This window comes from Bombyx mori, chromosome 1, assembly GCF_030269925.1.
Source record: "Bombyx mori chromosome 1, ASM3026992v2".
NCBI classification, from domain to species: domain Eukaryota; kingdom Metazoa; phylum Arthropoda; class Insecta; order Lepidoptera; family Bombycidae; genus Bombyx; species Bombyx mori.
This window is the reverse complement of record NC_085107.1, coordinates 3,735,357-3,745,970: the sequence shown is the minus strand read 5'-3', so window position 1 is coordinate 3,745,970 and position 10,614 is coordinate 3,735,357.

The following is a 10,614-nucleotide window of genomic DNA, read 5'->3' as shown; positions in this document are numbered from 1 at the left end:
GAAAGCTCTTGTAGTGAATTTTAATTTAGGATTATACGTGAAATTAAAATATCAATTCACAGAGGGCGCTACCTTACAATTATTTACTAATGACAAAATTTTACATATACTTAAGACGTTTAGGATATTTGTATTTTAATTTTGGAAGGTTTCACTTCTACCACGTGTGAATTGCACATATGTATTTTTTTTTTTTTTCTTAAGCCATAGAAATTGTTCTATAACACACAATAAGCGAATAAAATGGTCTTTTGATGATATTTTTGAAGTTACGTAATTATGAGTATTCAATAATTATCATATGACATTAGAATTTAGATTCAGATTTTATATAAACTTACGTCCTTTAAACGAATTTCTATGGAGTTTTTTTTTATGGTTAGATGGGTGGATGAGCTCACAGCCCACCTGATGTTAAGCGGTTACTGGAGCCCATAGACATCTATGATGTAAATGCGCCACCCACCTTGAGATATACTGGTGGTAGGACCTCTTGGGAGTCCGCACGGGTAGGTACCACCACCCCGCCTATTTCCGCCGTGAAGCAGTAATGCGTTTCGGTTCAAAGGGTGGGGTAGCCGTTGTAACTATACTGAGACCTTAGAACTTATATCTCGAGGTGGGTGGCGCATTTACGTTGTAGATGTCTATGGGCTCCAGTAACCACTTAACACCAGGTGGGCTGTGAGCTCGTCCATCCAAGTAAGCAATAAAAAAAAAAAAAGATATAAGTTCTAATAGTTACAACGGCTGACCCACCCATCAAACCGAAACGCATTACTGCTTCACGGCAGAAATAGGCAGGGCGGTGGTACCTAGTCGTGCGGACTCACAAGAGGTCCTACCATCAGTGTAATTACGAACCGTATTAAGTTGTAATGTTGATAAGAAAACTCCTATCTACATTTAATTTTCAGACAACCATCGCTTGTCATCAGTTTCGAATTGCAAGAGGCCTTAGTTTTGAGCACCTTCATAAATATATATTGGCGTCCCGAAAAGCATGCTTTAAATAGTATCTTATTACGTCTGACCGCCATATATATATTAGTCCCTGTAATTTATTTTTCCCAAAGCAAACGAGGTTAAGAGGATTTCTTTTGAGGCGATTTTTCCATTTATGTATAAGTGTATCAAAATAGATTAATCGTCTAGACTTTCAATATATTTCTAGTAAGGAAAACAATCTCAGGTAAATTTATGTATGAGATGAAAATGAGTCTTCGTAATGCATAAATAAGGTGTTACGAAGATATTGTGTTTAAATTTAATCTTTGTCGTAGACGCATACTTTGAAAAATGGGTGGTAGCCACAGATGAGCGATAGAGAACTATAGCGACAACATGCGATCTATTGACAAAAATATATTTATTGACGCAATATCAGTTGATGTTGATCATAACTGTAATTTGTTTTATCACTACAGCTACGATTATGGCTTCATTAACATAAGGAAGATAGTTATTAGAAAATACGAATAAAGCATAATTAAGATAAATAAAATTATAATTATAATTGAACTAGCGACCCGCCCTCGCTTCGCTTCGGAAACATTAAAACAGACATGAAACCAAAAAAATAAAATAAAAAAAGTAGCCTATGTTCATCAGGGACAATGTCGGCTTCTAATGGAAAAAGAATTTTTCAAATCGGTCCAGTAGTTTCGGAGCATATTCGAAACAAACAAACAAACAAATCTTTCCTCTTTATAATATTAGTATAGATAAGAAAGCGTACTCATTTCTTATCTGTATCTCATTTTCGCAGAGAATAAATTAGAAGACTTTACAGGTACCCGCATAGCAAGTACTTAGAACCTATTGTTGAAAACAAAAACAAATATTTTTGTATTGTAATGTAATGCCTTTGAAAAGATCTTAATTCAAGTGTTTTAAAGAATTAAACAACTATTTATGAATCTATTTTGGTAATGTCTGAAGTGGACACTGAGACAGCTTGTGTAGATCTATTGGTTTATAGTCTAGACAATATGTTCCCGGGGCACTGCGATATGTTTTTTTTATTGCCTTTGTAGGCAGACGAGCATACGGCTCACCTGATGGTAAGTTTACGGTGTTTCCTCCACGGCGTTTCATCACCGGGGCTTCCCGAGCGCTATGACATGGCCTTCTTCAAACGAGGCTTGTGGAGAGTATTAACCGGTAGGCAGCGGCTTGGCTTTACCCCTGGCATTGCTGAAGTCCAAGGGTGACGGTTATCACTCACCATCAGGTGGGCCGTGCGCTTGTCTACCTACAAGGACAATAAAAAAATTAAAAAGTTGTCACCGTCGCTCATGGAGGTCAGCAATGCCAGGGGCAGAGCCAAGCCGCTGCCTACCATTAAGTACTCTTTTGGTTTGGAAAGAATCTTCAATAGAGACTTGATTTTCCTGGTGTATATGTGATTAGTGAAAATAATCACTTGCCATCCGTTGTAGCAGATATCAGTCGACCTATGAAAGCAATAAAAATAAATTTCATATAAGTGAGCTCGTATTATTAAGCTTTAGACTTGTGTGGGTCGCTGCCTCAGTCTTATTAGCATTAATTTCTTTAGCTGTTTCTTCAACTATAGAGAAGTTAAAGTATTATTGTATTACTTTCTATTTTATCTTCACATTGTATTTACATCGTATAGCGTTGCGTAGGACTGTGTGTACATGCTCGTCGTGATATGATCCCATAAATATATGCACTTCATTTCAGCAAAATGTGTTGTTGGCGATAGACATTTATATTCGATATTTCAAAGGATGCTATACAAGTATATTTCTATAGCTTGCACTATTCAAACAGTACTTCGCGGTCTTTGAGACTTCGTTTGTTTTAAAATGAAAAATTAAATTTTATTTATGGTTTGAGTAGTGCATAGCCGGCGCGGCGTACCAGCTAATAGAATTCGCTAAAATAATTTCAAGTTGTCGAAACGTATAAAAGTAATTTGTAAAAGTAAATTACAAAATAATCACAAAGCCTTTGGATACAAAATGTTTCAAACGGATTTCAAAGAATTCTTCACTACACGAAGCTGCACAGAAACCAGCCAATAAAACAAAGTTGTAAAAGAGTGAGAATTCAATTTCAAGTTTCGATTAACTTGAAATAATATTTCCTCTAAGAGTTTTCCGTCTATCCTTTATATGTGTCCTCGGTAAATGAAAGAAGTCGATCTAATAAGAGCTAAGTCCTAAAGACAACCAATCTCGATGTTCTTAACGAAATTTACAATGCAGTGAATGTAGTAGACAGCGCAAAAGCCAAATTATGCCCACACAAAAATTGATTGGAAATAACTAACTTCTACATACACCTAGTAATTGAAATCTTCAAGAAATTTGAAATTAAAAATGTCATGTTGAAATTAAAAATCTATGAAATGAACGTTTTGTAAATTGAAATTCATTTTTGTTATAACGTTTTTTAATACCATCAATCAAAATATTAATATATAATATATTACATCCATGGTATTGATGCATCTCAAGTCAGGTGTATGGGAGCCAACAAACTCTTCAAAGTTATTTTGTACTGCCTCTTGGGTATTGAATATTGAATTTCGTCCCTGCCAAGAAGTTGTTCAAACTCAGCGGTAGGATTGAGTATCGTTACTACTAGGCTGCACTAAAAGTATCGGTAATGGAATATTTCCACTGTTCCTGTCATATTAAAATCTTTTTAATTGAAAACTCCTTGGTTTTAAAAATCGAATACCATTTATTTATTTAAAAAAAGATTCTCGGTCTTGTCACGAGGTTTTGTCAAACTTGTTTAGTCGTTGAGAAAATGGAATTGACTCGAGAAAATTCAAGAGCGATGATTTATTATGACTTTCGAAGTGGTTTAACACAAAAACAGTGTGTTGACCGGGTGATTTCTGCATTTGGTGATGAAGCCCCATTCAAAACCACAATTTATCGCGGGTTTGCTGAGTTTCAACGTGGCCGTGTCAAGCTCAGTGATGATCCCCGTCAAGGTCGTCCAAAAACTGCAGTCACCCAAGAAAACGTTGATGCTGTGCGTAAGCTGATTGAGGAAGATCGACATGTGACATACCGCGAAATTCAGGCAACTTTAGACATTGGCATGAGTCAAATACAAATAATCTTGCATGAACAATTAGGTGTAAAAAAGTTGTTTTCCCGATGGATACCGAATTCGCTCTGTGAAGAGCAAAAAGCGGCTCGCGTTACTTGGTGCGTCAGAACTCTCGAAAGATTCCACGCAGGATCCTCAAATGCTGTATACAACATTGTATCAGGTGACGAATCCTGGATATACGCGTACGAACCCGAAACAAAAAACCAGTCACGAGTTTGGGTGTTCGAAAATGAGTTAAAGCCAACAAAAATTGTTCGCTCAGGGAGTGTTGCAAAAAAAATGGTGGCCACGTTTGCCTCCAAAACCGGCCATGTTACGACTATTCCTCTTGAAGGACAAAGAACGGTTAATGCAGAATGGTATGCTAGCATTTGTTTGCCACAGGTCGTTTCTGAACTCCGTAAAGAGAACTGCAACCGCCGCATCATTCTCCATCACGACAATGCGAGTTCTCACACCGCGTACAGAACAAAAGAGTTTTTAGAGCAAGAAAACATAGAATTATTAGACCATCCGCCGTACAGCCCCGACCTAAGCCCTAATGATTTCTATACTTTCCCTAAAATAAAGAATAAATTGCGTGGACAGAGATTTTCATCACCTGAAGAAGCTGTTGTGGACGCCTACAAAATGGCCATTTTGGAGACCCCAACTTCCGAATGGAATGGTTGCTTCAATTATTGGTTCCATCGTATGGAAAAATGTGTCAAATTTCGCGGAGAATACTTCGAAAAGCAATAAATACATTTTTAAATAGTAATGTTGTGTCACTTCGTTAATTCCCGAAATTTTCAGTGTCGCCCTCGTACTATATATAGCCTTTAATTCTTGTTGTTGATTTTAGTTTTCAGGTTAAGGTCCTGTTATTTAATTTTGAGCTATTGAAATATTTAGTTTTGAATGCTACTACTAAAACACTTTTCAGTAGCGTGAAAATATAATCTCGATTTTAGAACATAATATCGAACAATGAATCAAAATGCAATCTCCGCTTTATGACTCAAGTAAATGTTGATTAGTCAATCCAGGCGCAATAGCCATTTGACAGGAAACTGTTCCCCATACCAATCGGTCAAGTGCGAATCGTCCCTATTTTAATTAATGTGGAGAACTGATTGTTCGACGCTAGACTACCTGCGATCTATATATTTCGTAACATAGTATATCGTGGAACAGTATACGAGCTTTTGGTTAACGGATTAAGAGAAATGCTGCTTCGATATTCGATAGGTGGTGGCATTAACGTTGTAGATGTCTATGGGCTCCGGTAATCACTTAACACCAGGTGGGCTGTGAGCTCGTCTACCCATCTAAGCAGTAAAAAAAGATTTAAGAGAAATATTTGCAATTTTAAAGGAGAGCCATTTAAAGTTTATAATATCTCCATGATGACCTGAAGCTTGACTCAGTCAGTAAGTATATACAGTCGGCATCATTGCGCCACTTTGAAAAGACACCACGTCACGAAGACTCCCAATCCATTAGCGGTGCTTTTAGGTACCTAAGTACCGATCACCGTCCTCGCCGAACCTGTCGCTTGCGACAAAGGGCTCGGCGAGTAAATTAACCCATAGACAAAGCCCACTGAGTTTCTCGCCGGATCTTCTCAGTGGGTCGCGTTTCCGATCCGGTGGTAGATGCTCTTGCTAGGGTCAGTGTTAGCAACACTTCTTATTTGAGCCCCGTGATATCACCTACACGTCAAGATGAAGGTGAAATAGTCTCTCAAGGCTTTCAGTATATGTAAGAAAAAAAAGTCTAATTTGAAAACAATATCATAAGAAAAACACTTCTTCAGCTATTTGACTGGAGTAAACTTCATTGAAGTTCAATTAAAAACATAAAATTGTTGTACCTTTAATTACAAAGATAAATGTCGGTTATTAAGCGAAATGTCGCTCAAGCCAAATAGTCTTTCACCCCTCTATTTCCACTCCATTCCTTTCGGTCTTTTGCCATATTTCAGTATCTACATAAATATTTTAGGTTATTTTCGAACGTGATCCTTCCCTTTACTTGAAGCTTATTGCGGAATATTATCAATTAAACGAATTGTATAGTTGTTAGCGCTGGATTTGCATTCCCAGGCTCTAGCTAATCTAATAATTATTTATTATTAATTCCGGCATTTATATTTTCAGTAAAAATATTAACTGCAAATAACAGACGTAAAAGAGATTGACACACCGTTCTGACATATTCTGGATTATAATTGTGTTACATTTCAATGATGGAACTGAAACCATATTTTCAGTTGCGGTCAGAGGCATTCACGATGTCTAATGCTTTTGAAATGCAATTTCAATCCAATCGTCTAGGCATTATGCATGCGGTTCCCACTTTAACCATGGTATGAAATGGTTTAATGTTTACAACACACTTCAATCTCGGCTACAGGACATTCGATGGGGTATATTATGACAATTCATTATATCCAGTAAATAAAATTTACTCTGTACGTGGCCAAGCTTTGCCTATTATTATTATTCGATATTCGAAGTTCGAAAGTTGATGTTCAGATGGAGTAGGTAAACATATTTTATCAAAAGCTGACTACAGGTAGAATGATTAAGATCCGTTTGCAAACCAGTGGTTAATATAAAACTGGTTTGTAAAAAAAAAATTACTCTTTATAGGATGCGAGGAAAATTAGTTTTAATTTTATTGAAAAGCAAAGATACTATTTACCGAAACGTAAAAAAAATATATATGTGGAAATAAACTTTGATTACAGATAGCTGGTTTCTAAATATAGGAAAGTACAATGCATTGCTAAATCAACTCGAAAACGATGTGCAGTTGACACAGTTAGAAATAAATTATCACCACATTGTCATTTTCCGTACACATCCGGTAAATGCTAAAACGTTTTACAACAACGGCGTAATTATTACAACATTATTGTTGTACATTTAAATTGTCTGATATCATTTCGTTCATACAAAATACGTTTCAGTATATAGAATTTACCATTCATTATCCGGCTCTGGTATAAGAACATGTCCAGGATGTTTTCTGACAGCTACGATACGATTTTTTTTTCAAATAATATGGTTTTTTTTTTAAGCTATTGCATAGATTTTCTCGCGGGCCTTGAGCGCGGCTTGAGAGCGGAATCATGAAATTCCGTAACGAAAAAAATCTTACACCCCTCACTCCGCCTACCATGTAGCTCGCGTTCAACACATTCACACGTTGCGCTTGTGTAGTGTCTGTGAATAAGCGCGTGGCGTGACGTCACACTGCATGCGCATCATGAAAAGTTTGCCCATCTCTCTCTCGCACGGTCTAGCTTATGAGTGCGAAGGGGACAGTTATGGTTTTGCTTTTATTAATCTTTAATATAGCGCGGTCTTGTTTTATTATTGTTTTAATATTAAATTATCATTGTCTAATTATAATTGCATAAGTTGATAAAAAATGCTATGCAATAGCTTTACCGCGGCAGTTCCCGAGTGCCACACGTTTTTTTTTATTCGGTATGTCCCAAGACTCACAAAGGCTTTAGTCTACAACGTTATACTAGTTATTTTTTCACGAACACCAGTTTGTTTAGTAAAACTAATAACTGATTCATCAAAATCTAATCGAATAGCATGATTTCTTCGAAGCAGAAATAGGATACAATATTGGTATCATGGGTTTTATAAATACTTTCTGTCATCGGTAATGGTTTATAATTACATGTACAATACAATATAATACAATACAACACAATCTATCTATATATATAAAAATGAATCGCTGTTCTTTAGTCTCACTAAAACTCGAGAACGGCTGGACCGATTTGGCTAATTTTGGTCTTGAATTATTTGTGGAAGTGGATAATTAAGAAAATGCTCGGAATTAAATAAAAATAACAATTTTGTTTTCCCTCTTTATGTGACCCCCGTCGGACGGATTCCTTTTGTTTGTTTTAAATTTATTTTATACAAAAGTTTAGGTCTTTTATTTATCGAATGACGCACTAAGAAGTCTGCCGGGTCAGCTAGTAATTAATAAAATTAGAAAGTTCAACGGGGGAATAAAGGAAAAATTTAATATTTTTTGTATTCTTCTGAAGAAAATATTATACTTTTACTATACACACATTCCATAAAATTAGTAGATACAATATTTGAATCCTAATAAGATTTTATAGATTACTTTACTGAGTGGTGGAAAAGTTTAATAAATTCTTTAGCATTTTCCCAAAGGATAACTTTAAGGAAATTCTATCGGTCGAATCCTGTTTCTCTGAGAATTGCCTTGGATCGTGTATTTATATCGGTTACTTTTATAACATTTTCAAATAAGCATGTACATAAATGAAGTTTCATTGTGCTCTTCAGAGATGCATAGCTCTTTGGCAAATATCCATCGCAAACGACAATTAAGAAAAAAATTACGACAGAAGAAAGGAAATTATTCTAAGGTACGGTATTGTGGTCAGTAGAATCTTAGTTGATACTTAGACAGGAAATAAATTGATGCACTTGCTTTAACGGAATTAAATGCAGCTTTTATTAAATTAAGCTTGTAAATTTTGATAAATTAAAGAAAGCACTCAAATCAGACAACTAACAAACGTTAAATGCGATCTGCAATTTTTAACTTTAGTTCCAGGTCAGTGAACCAAAAGCCAAGCTAGTAAAAGTCATTTCAAAGTAAAATAGAACAGCTCGTTTAAGCCAACGGAGCCGTGATCTTGTTGTACCAACTCTAGCAAACGAATTAAATTAATAAATATACATAATTGTATAATGGCTACTACCGTTAAAGATGATAGATCAACAATCGGGAATGGATGATTTGTTTAAATTAGTTCTAAATTCATTTCTATTGTTTTTTTTTTAAATTGGCACAATCGTTTTTCATTTTGACGCGGAGTCGGAGTTGCATTTGTTATTTAGATTAATTATAATGATGTTTTTAGTTATATCATATCTAGTACATATATATATTGGGAATTTTAAAATAGACAAAAACATCGAACACAGTTTTTTTTTCACTTTTTCATCGCCAATGGAAATTTATGTTTTGAGTTTTTTGAGTCACCGTAAACGATACAGAAGGCTTACAGTGAATCGACTTTATCAAAAATACATACTTATGAGTGGTACAAAGCGTTTAAAACAATCGAGATGTGACCAAAAATTTGCTTCGTTTTGGAAGGCCATCAAAGTCTGCAGCTGAAATTAAACGTCCCAAAAGTGAAGGAGATAGTGATTGAAATTTTTTAAAGCTTGAGAGAGAGAGAGAGAGCTGCCGAACATTCTGTGTCTGACGATGCGACCCGTAAAATTTTAAATAATCACTTCGGTATGACACATGTTGCCGCTCGGCTAGGCCCAAAAGATCTGAATCTCCAAAAACTCAATAAGGCTCGCTGATAACATACTCGAACGTGTCAATTCCGACCCGACATTCTTGAAACGCGCTGTTACTAATGACGGGATGTGGGTTTTTTAAATGGTTTTTCAAAAGGGACGCTCGAACTTTGACAAGTCATAGCGGCCATCTTGGTAAAGCGATAACTGACAATATATTTAGTCGTAGCATCAGAAGATCCGCAAGGACCCGCGATCACTCTCAATGACGACCGATATCGGATGACGTTAACAAACTTTTTGTAGCTTAGGATAGATTGTATGGATATCACAAACATGTGGTACCAACAGGACGGCGCTACTTACCATACAGTACGGGAAACATTAAATTTATTGGATGAGAAATTCAAAGACTTTATCATCTCGCGTAGGGGCGACATCAGCTGGTCACCGAGATCGTGTGACTTAAAACCGCTCGACTACTTTCTGTGGGGATACTTGAAATCTCAATCATAATTCAACAACAGTCAACAAGCTTCGCAGTGGTGTCTTCCAACTAAACCAAAACTCTAAAAAATCACGCCAAAGTTGATAAAAAGTCCAAGTTATGTTGATTGTTTTATTAGACTACCGCAGTGTGTACCAGGAGTTCTTGCTGAATGGTAAAACGTTAAATAAGGAATATTAATATATTTGATCTTTATGTGGCGTTTAAGGGAGAAAATACGACGAAATAGACCCGATATGTAGAAAGAAAATTCTTGGATTTTGTACCACGATACCATCAATGGCCTTCGCTGCCCAATGCTATCAATGTGAACCAACTTTGGACCAAAAATTCAACAAATACTATCGAGCAACAGCCTTCTTCATCAGATATGGCTTCGGCCGACTTCTTTCGTCAAATTACCCGCTCATGGCACTCGTATTCTTTCGATAAAAGATATAAATTAGAATCCGCGACGAAAACTAAACTCAATTCTGGAAATAAGCGTACATAAAATGTTTCGATGATTGGATTATTCGTTGGGGTAAGTATATTGTTTCTGAAGGAGCATACATTGAAGGTGAAAATAAATTTGGATGAATAACTAACATTTTGTGTATTATTGATATTTTTTTGACACTTTCTTGGCAAAGTGGTACTTGAGATGTGGTATGAAGAGAATCAAGTTTTTTTTTAGAAAGAAAATAAAACAAACAC